The 7,082-nt window shown below is 38.6% G+C and overlaps 1 protein-coding gene across 2 annotated transcripts in view; it reads left to right on the top strand.

Moving 5' to 3' along the window:
- ARHGEF9 (Cdc42 guanine nucleotide exchange factor 9) overlaps positions 1–7,082 on the top strand; it is a 442,967-nt gene that overhangs the window by 93,966 nt on the left and 341,919 nt on the right. The gene's annotated exons all lie outside the window — the stretch shown is intronic.

Here is a 7,082-nt window from a genome sequence, read left to right as displayed (position 1 = left end):
CAGATACCCAGCACAAGCCGCTAAGGGTGGCCATTTTCACAGGAGAGGAAGGCAATGAGCAAGCAGGAAGGGACTTTGTTCTCCCATCTAACACATGCGTCAACTGCCCACAACTAACTCTATCACCATGAAAAGGCAGAAGAATTTGATCCAGACCAGAATCACACAGATATCCCCTGAGCGGGAACCTGGGGAGTTAGATTTAACCAATCTTCCTGAAAAAGAATTGAAAATGAAGGTCACAACCATGCTGATGGAGCTGCAGAGAAAAATGCAAGAGCTAACTCATAAAGTCGGGAGGTAGAATACAGAAATAAAATAATCTCTGGAAGGACTTAAAAGCAGAATGGATGAGGTGCAAGAGGCTGTTAATGGAACAGAAATCAGAGAACAGGAATGCAGAGAAGCTGACACAGAGAAAGATAAAAGGATCTCCAGGAATGACAGAATATTAAGAGAACTGTGTGAACAATCCAAATGGAACAATATCCGCATTATAGGGGTACCAGAAGAAGAAGAGAGAGAAGAAGGGAGAGAAACTGTCTTTGAAGAAATAATTGCTGAAAACTTCCCCAGACTGGGGGAGGAAACAGTTGCTCAGACCACAGAAGTACACAGAACTCCCAACAGAAGAGACCCAAGGAGTACAACACCAAGACATATAATAATTAAAATGGCAAAGATCAAAGACAAGGACAGAGTATTAAAGGCAGCCAGAGAGAGAAAAAAGGTCACCTACAAAGGAAAACCCATCAGGCTATCATCAGACTTCTCAACAGAAACCTTACAGGCCAGAAGAGAGTGGCATGATATATTTAATGCAATGAAACAGAGGGGCTTAGAACCAAGAATACTGTATCCAGCACGATTATCATTTAAATATGAAGGAGGGATTAAACAATTCCCAGACAAGCAAAAGTTGAGGGAATGTGCCTCCCACAAACCACCTCAAAGGGTATTTTAGAGGGACTGCTCTATATAGAAGCATTCCTAAGGCTAAAAAGACATCACCAGAGAAAATAAAATCACAACAAAGAAAGCAGACCAACAAAATACTAACTAAAGGCAAAAAATAAAATCAACTACCCACAAAAGCTGTCAAAGGAAACACAAAACAGCACAAAATAAGACACCTAACATATAAAGAATGGAGGAGGAATAAGAAGGGAGAGAAATAAAGAATCAGCAGACTGTGTTGATAATAGCTCAATAAGCAAGTTAAGTTAGACAGTAAGATAGTAAAGAAGCTAACTTTGAACCTTTGGTCACCACGAATCTAAAGACTGAAATGGCAATAAGTACATTTCTTTCAATAATCACCCTAAATGTAAATGGACTGAATGCACCAATCAAAAGACACAGAGTAATAAAATGGATAAAAATGCAAGACCCATCTATATGCTGCTTACAAGAGACTCACCTCAAACCCAGAGACATGCACAGACTAAAACTCAAGGGATGGAAAAAGATATTTCATGCAAACAACAAGGAGAAAAAAGCAGTTGTTGCAGTACTAGTATCAGACAACATAGACATCAAAACAAAGAAACTAACAAGAGATAAAAAATGACATTACATGATGATACAGGGGTCCGTCCAACAAGAGGATATAACCATTATAAATATATATGCACCCAATAGATGAGCACCAACATATGTGAAACAAATACTAACAGAATTAAAGGAGAAAATAGAATGCAGTGTATTCATTTTAGGAGACTTCAACACACCACTCACTCCAAAGGACAGATTCCCCAGACAGAAATTAAGTAAGGACACAGAGGCACTGAACAACATACTAGAACAGATGGATCTAATAGACATCTGTAGAACTCTACACACAAAAGCAACAGCATACACATTCTTCTCAAGTGCACATGGAACATTTTTGATAATAGACCACATAATAGGCCACAAAAAGAGCCTCAGTAAATTCAAAAAGATTGAAATTCTACCAATCAACTTCTCAGACCACAAAGGTATAAAACTAGAAATAAATTGTAGAAAGAAAGCAAAAAGGCTCACAAACACATGGAGGCTTAACAAAATGCTCCTAAATAATCAATGGACCAAAGACCAAATCAAAAAAGAGATCAAGCAATATATGGAAACAAATGACAACAACACAGAGCCCCAACTTCCATGGAATGAAGTGAAAGCAGTTTTAAGAGGAACCTATATAGCAATCCAGGCCTATTTGAAGAAGGAAGAACAATCTCAAATGAATAGTCTAAAGACACAATTATTGAAATTGGAAAAAGAAGAAAAAATGAGGCGTAAAGTCAGCAGAAGGAGGAACATAATAAAGATCAGAGAAGAAATAAACAAAACTGAGAAGAGTAAAACAATGGAAAAAATCAATGAAACCAAGAGCTGTTTCTTTGAGAAAATAAAAAAAATAGATAAGTCTCCAGCCAGACTAATTAAGAGAAAAAGAGAATCAACACACATCAACAGAATCAGGAATGAGAAAGGAAAAATCATGACAGACCTCACAGAAATACAAAGAATTATTAGAGAATGCTATGAAAACCTATATGCTAACAAGTTGGAAAACTTAGAAGAAATGGACAACTTCCTAGAAAAATACAACCTTCCAAGACTGACCAAGAAAGAAACAGAGAATCTAAACAGACCAATTACCAGCAATGAAATTGAAGCGGTAATAAAAAAAACTACCCAAGAGCAAAACCCCTGGTCCAGATGGATTTACTGTGGAATTTTATCAGACATTTAGAGAAGACACAACACCCATTCTCCTTAAAGTCTTCCAAAAAATAGAAGAGTAAGGAATGCTCCCAAACTCATTCTATGAAGCCAGCATTACCCTAATACCAAAACCAGGCAAAGACCCCACCAAAAAAGAGACTTACAGAGCAATATCCCTGATGAAAATAGATGCAAAAATACTCAACAAAATATTAGCAAACTGAATTCAAAAATACATGAAGAGGATCATGCACCATGACCAAGTGGGATTCATCTCAGGGATGCAAGGATGATACAACATTTGAAAATCCATCAATATCATCCATCACACCAACAAAAAGGACAAAAATCACATGATCATCTCCAGAGATGCTGAAAAAGCATTTGACAAAATTCAACATCCATTCATGACAAAAACTCTCAACAATATGGTTGTAGAGGGCAAATATCTCAACATAATAAAGGCCATATATGATAAACCCGTGGCCAACATCATACTAAATAGCGAGAAGCTGAAAGCTTTTCCTCTAAGATCGGGAACAAGACAGGGATGTTAAATCTCCCCACTGTTATTCAACATACTACTGGAGATGCTAACCACAACAATTACACAAAACAAAGAACTACAAGGAATCTAAATTGGTAAAGAAGAAGTCAAACTGTCACTATTTGCAAATGACATAATATTGTACATAAAAAAAACCCTAAAGAATCCACTCCAAAACTTCTAGAACTAATATTGAAATCAGCAAAGTTGCAGGATACAAAATTAATACACAGAAATCTGTTGCTTTCCTATACACTAATGATGAACTATCGGAAAGAGAAATCAGGAAAACAATTCCATTCACAATGGCATCAAAAAGAATAAAATACCAAGGAAGTGAAGGACCTATACCCAGAAAGCTACAAGGCACTCTTAAGAGAAATTAAAGAGGACACTAACAAATGGAAACTCATCCCATGCTCTTGGCTAGGAAGAATTAATATCGTCAAAATGGCCATCCTTCCCAAAGCAATGTACAGATTCGATGCAATCCCTATCAAATTAGCAACAGCATTCTTCAATGAACTGGTACAAATAGTTCAAAAATTCATAAGGAACCACCAAAGACCCCGAATAGCCAAAGAATTCCTGAGAAGGAAGAATAAAGTGGGGGGATCTCACTCCCCAACTTCAGGCTCTACTACAAAGCCACAGCAATCAAGACAATTTGGTACTGGCACAAGAACAGAGCCACAGACCAGTGGAACAGAATAGAGACTCCAGACATTAATCCAAATATATATGGTCAATTAATATAAGATAAGGGGCCATGGACATACAATGGGGAAATAACTTCTTCAGCAGCTGGTGTTGGCAAAAGTGGACAGCTACATGTAAGAGAATGAAACTGGATCATTTTCTAACCCCATACACAAAAGTAAATTCGAAATCGATCAACGACCTGAATGTAAGTCATGAAATCATAAAACTCTTAGGAAAAAAGACAGGCAAAAATCTCTTGGACATAAACATGAGCGACTTCTTCATGAACGTATCTCCCCAGGCAAGGGAAACAGAAGCAAAATTGAACAAGTGGGACTATATGAAGCTGCAAAGCTTCTGTACAGCAAAGGATACCATCAATAGAACAAAAAGGCATCCTATAGTATGGGAGAATATATTAATAAATGACAGATCCGATAAAGGGTTGACATCCAATATATGTAAAGAGCTCACACACGTCAACAAACAAAGAGCAAATAATCCAATAAAAAAATGGTCAGCGGAGCTGAACAGGCAGATCTCCAGAGAAGAAACTCAGATGGCCAACAGACACATGGAAAGATGTTCCACATCGCTAGTCATCAGAGAAATGCAAATTAAAACCACAATGTGATATCACCTCACAGTAGTAAGGATTGCCACCATCCAAAAGATAAACAACAACAAATATTGGTGAGGATGTGGAGAAAGGGGAACCCTTCTACACTGCTGGTGGGAATGTAAATTAATTCAACCATTGTGGAAAGAAATATGGAGGCTCCTCTAAAAGTTCAAAATAGAAATACCATTTGACTCAGGAATTCCACTCTTAGGAATTTACCCTAAGAATACAGCAGCTCAGTTTGAAAAAGACATATGCACCCCTATGTTTGTCACAGCACTATTTACAGTAGCCAAGAAATGGAAGCAACTTAAGTGCCCATCAGTAGATGAATGGATGAAGAGGATGTGGTACATATCCACAATGGAATATTATTCAGCTATAAGAAAAAAACAGATCCTACCATTTGCAACAACATGGATGGAGCTAGAGAGTATGATGCTCAGTGAAATAAGCCAGGCAGAGAAAGACAAGTACCAAATGATTTCACTCATATGTGGAGTATAAGCACAAAGAAAAATCTGAAGGAACAAAACAGCAACAGAATCACAGAACCCAAGAATGGACTAACAGTTACCAAAGGGAAAGGGACTGGGGAGGATGGGTGTGAAGGGAGGAATAAGGGGGGTAAAAAAGTAAGGGGTCATTACGACTAGCATGTATAATGTCGGGGGAGGCACAGGTTGGTATGTGCAACACAGAGAAGACAAGTAGTGACTCTACAGCATCTTACTACGCTAATGGACAGTGACTGTAATGGGGTTTGTGGGCGGGACTTGGTGAAGCAGGTAGCCTAGTAAACATAATGCTCCTCATGTAATTGTAGATTAATGATACCAAAAAAAATGGTATACTATAGTTCCTGCAGATAATTTTAGAGCAAAATATTTTTTTTAGGGTAGTTAATGAAAATTCTTCTTGGTCGTCGTGGCAGTAGGGTGGTGTAGCTTGATAATTCTCAACCTGTCTTCTCTCACTTCTTACTTTCAGATATCTTGGTCTCCAACAGGACAGAAACTATAGCCAACTTTTTCTGAGAATGACATTAATATGTTTATAAGCATTTTCTTTTCTATATTTATCATTTTTGATAAATATAGCTTTAAGGACATAAAAATTGGCATAATATCTTTGGGAGTAATTGTATTGCAGTTTTTTAGTGGTTTTAATAGCAACAAGCAAGCAAGCACAGAAACATACCTAATGACTCCATTACCTGATACTTGCACTTGGGTACTGCATGTCCAAAGCTACCGCTTGCTAGGAATAGGTCCACATATGAGCACAACATTTTATTGGGGGTTGTGTGAGCTAGGCAGAGGGATGCCTTGCAGTTTCTCTAAAAGCATGAGCTTTGGAGACACAAAGGCTTGAGTTTGATTTTCCCTCTCATCTGTGAAATGGGCCAAAATACTCCCTACCTAAAATGGCTGTTGCGGGGAATCAAAGTGTTACTGGAGATGGGTCCTTGGTCTTGTCATGAGAAAGAATTCAAGAATGGATGCAAAAGTGTTGAGCTTTAGGAGTTACTTGGAAAATAAGAGTTTAAAGAAAAGCAAGAGTACATGTCTGAGAAATGGGCACAGGCAGACCCAGAGAAGGTTGCACCAAGGAAACAATAGAGTCCTTTTTTATGTAAAGGGAGATGAATGTCTCCTAGGTGGAGGTAGATTTCAAAAGGAACAGGCAGGGTCTTCTTGAAGTTCTCAGAGTTAGGGCTTGTTCAACATTCATGTCTGGAGGGGGAGTTTTGGCTACCTTTGGTTCTTATCAGAACTGTCATGGCATGAGGAGTCATGATTTTTACTATGCTAATGTATGTATAATGTATTTTAGGGTGAAGTTTGGGTCAACTTCCCCACCTTGGAACTAGATGGTTTGGTTGTTTTGTTATGTACATTTTCACTCCCCACATTCTTTGAGAACAGAGTCCATGGGATCTACCTCCCCCTCCCTTCTCACATCTGGCTATCTACCCACTCTAACAAAAGGAGTCAGAGTATGTAAGGTGCTCAGCCTAGCACTATTCATCACATGTTGTGGGCATGCAGAAAGTGGTAGTTGTTGTCATTATTATTGAAATTTGGTAAATTATTAATAAGTGTGACAACATGCAGCCAGAGAAACAATTCAAGACAGTACTATAGCAGCAGCTGGTTAATGCAGTTGAAGGAACCGTGTCTAAGGTCAGGAATCTGGCTTCTAGTCTCATTTATATCTCTGACTTCTTTTGTGACCATAACACAGGTCCTTCCCCTCTCTGGACCTCAGTTTCTTTATCTGAGCTAGAGAATCTGCAGCAGATAATTCCTGAGGATCTTTCCTCCTTACCCTTCTCTAGTTCTTTCCTCCTGCTAAGCCTTTATGATTCTCTGAGTCCAATGGGAGATTCCTTGCTGTCTAGTGGCTGGTTTCATAATGGCTTTCCTTGGCTGGCTTAATTTGCCCTCTGCTGGTTGCTCAGGAGATGCTGGCTGTCTTTCCTTGGGGTGTTTAACACCA

This window comes from Manis javanica, chromosome X (genome assembly GCF_040802235.1).
Source record: "Manis javanica isolate MJ-LG chromosome X, MJ_LKY, whole genome shotgun sequence".
NCBI classification, from domain to species: domain Eukaryota; kingdom Metazoa; phylum Chordata; class Mammalia; order Pholidota; family Manidae; genus Manis; species Manis javanica.
This window is presented reverse-complemented; position numbering and strand designations above follow the sequence as displayed.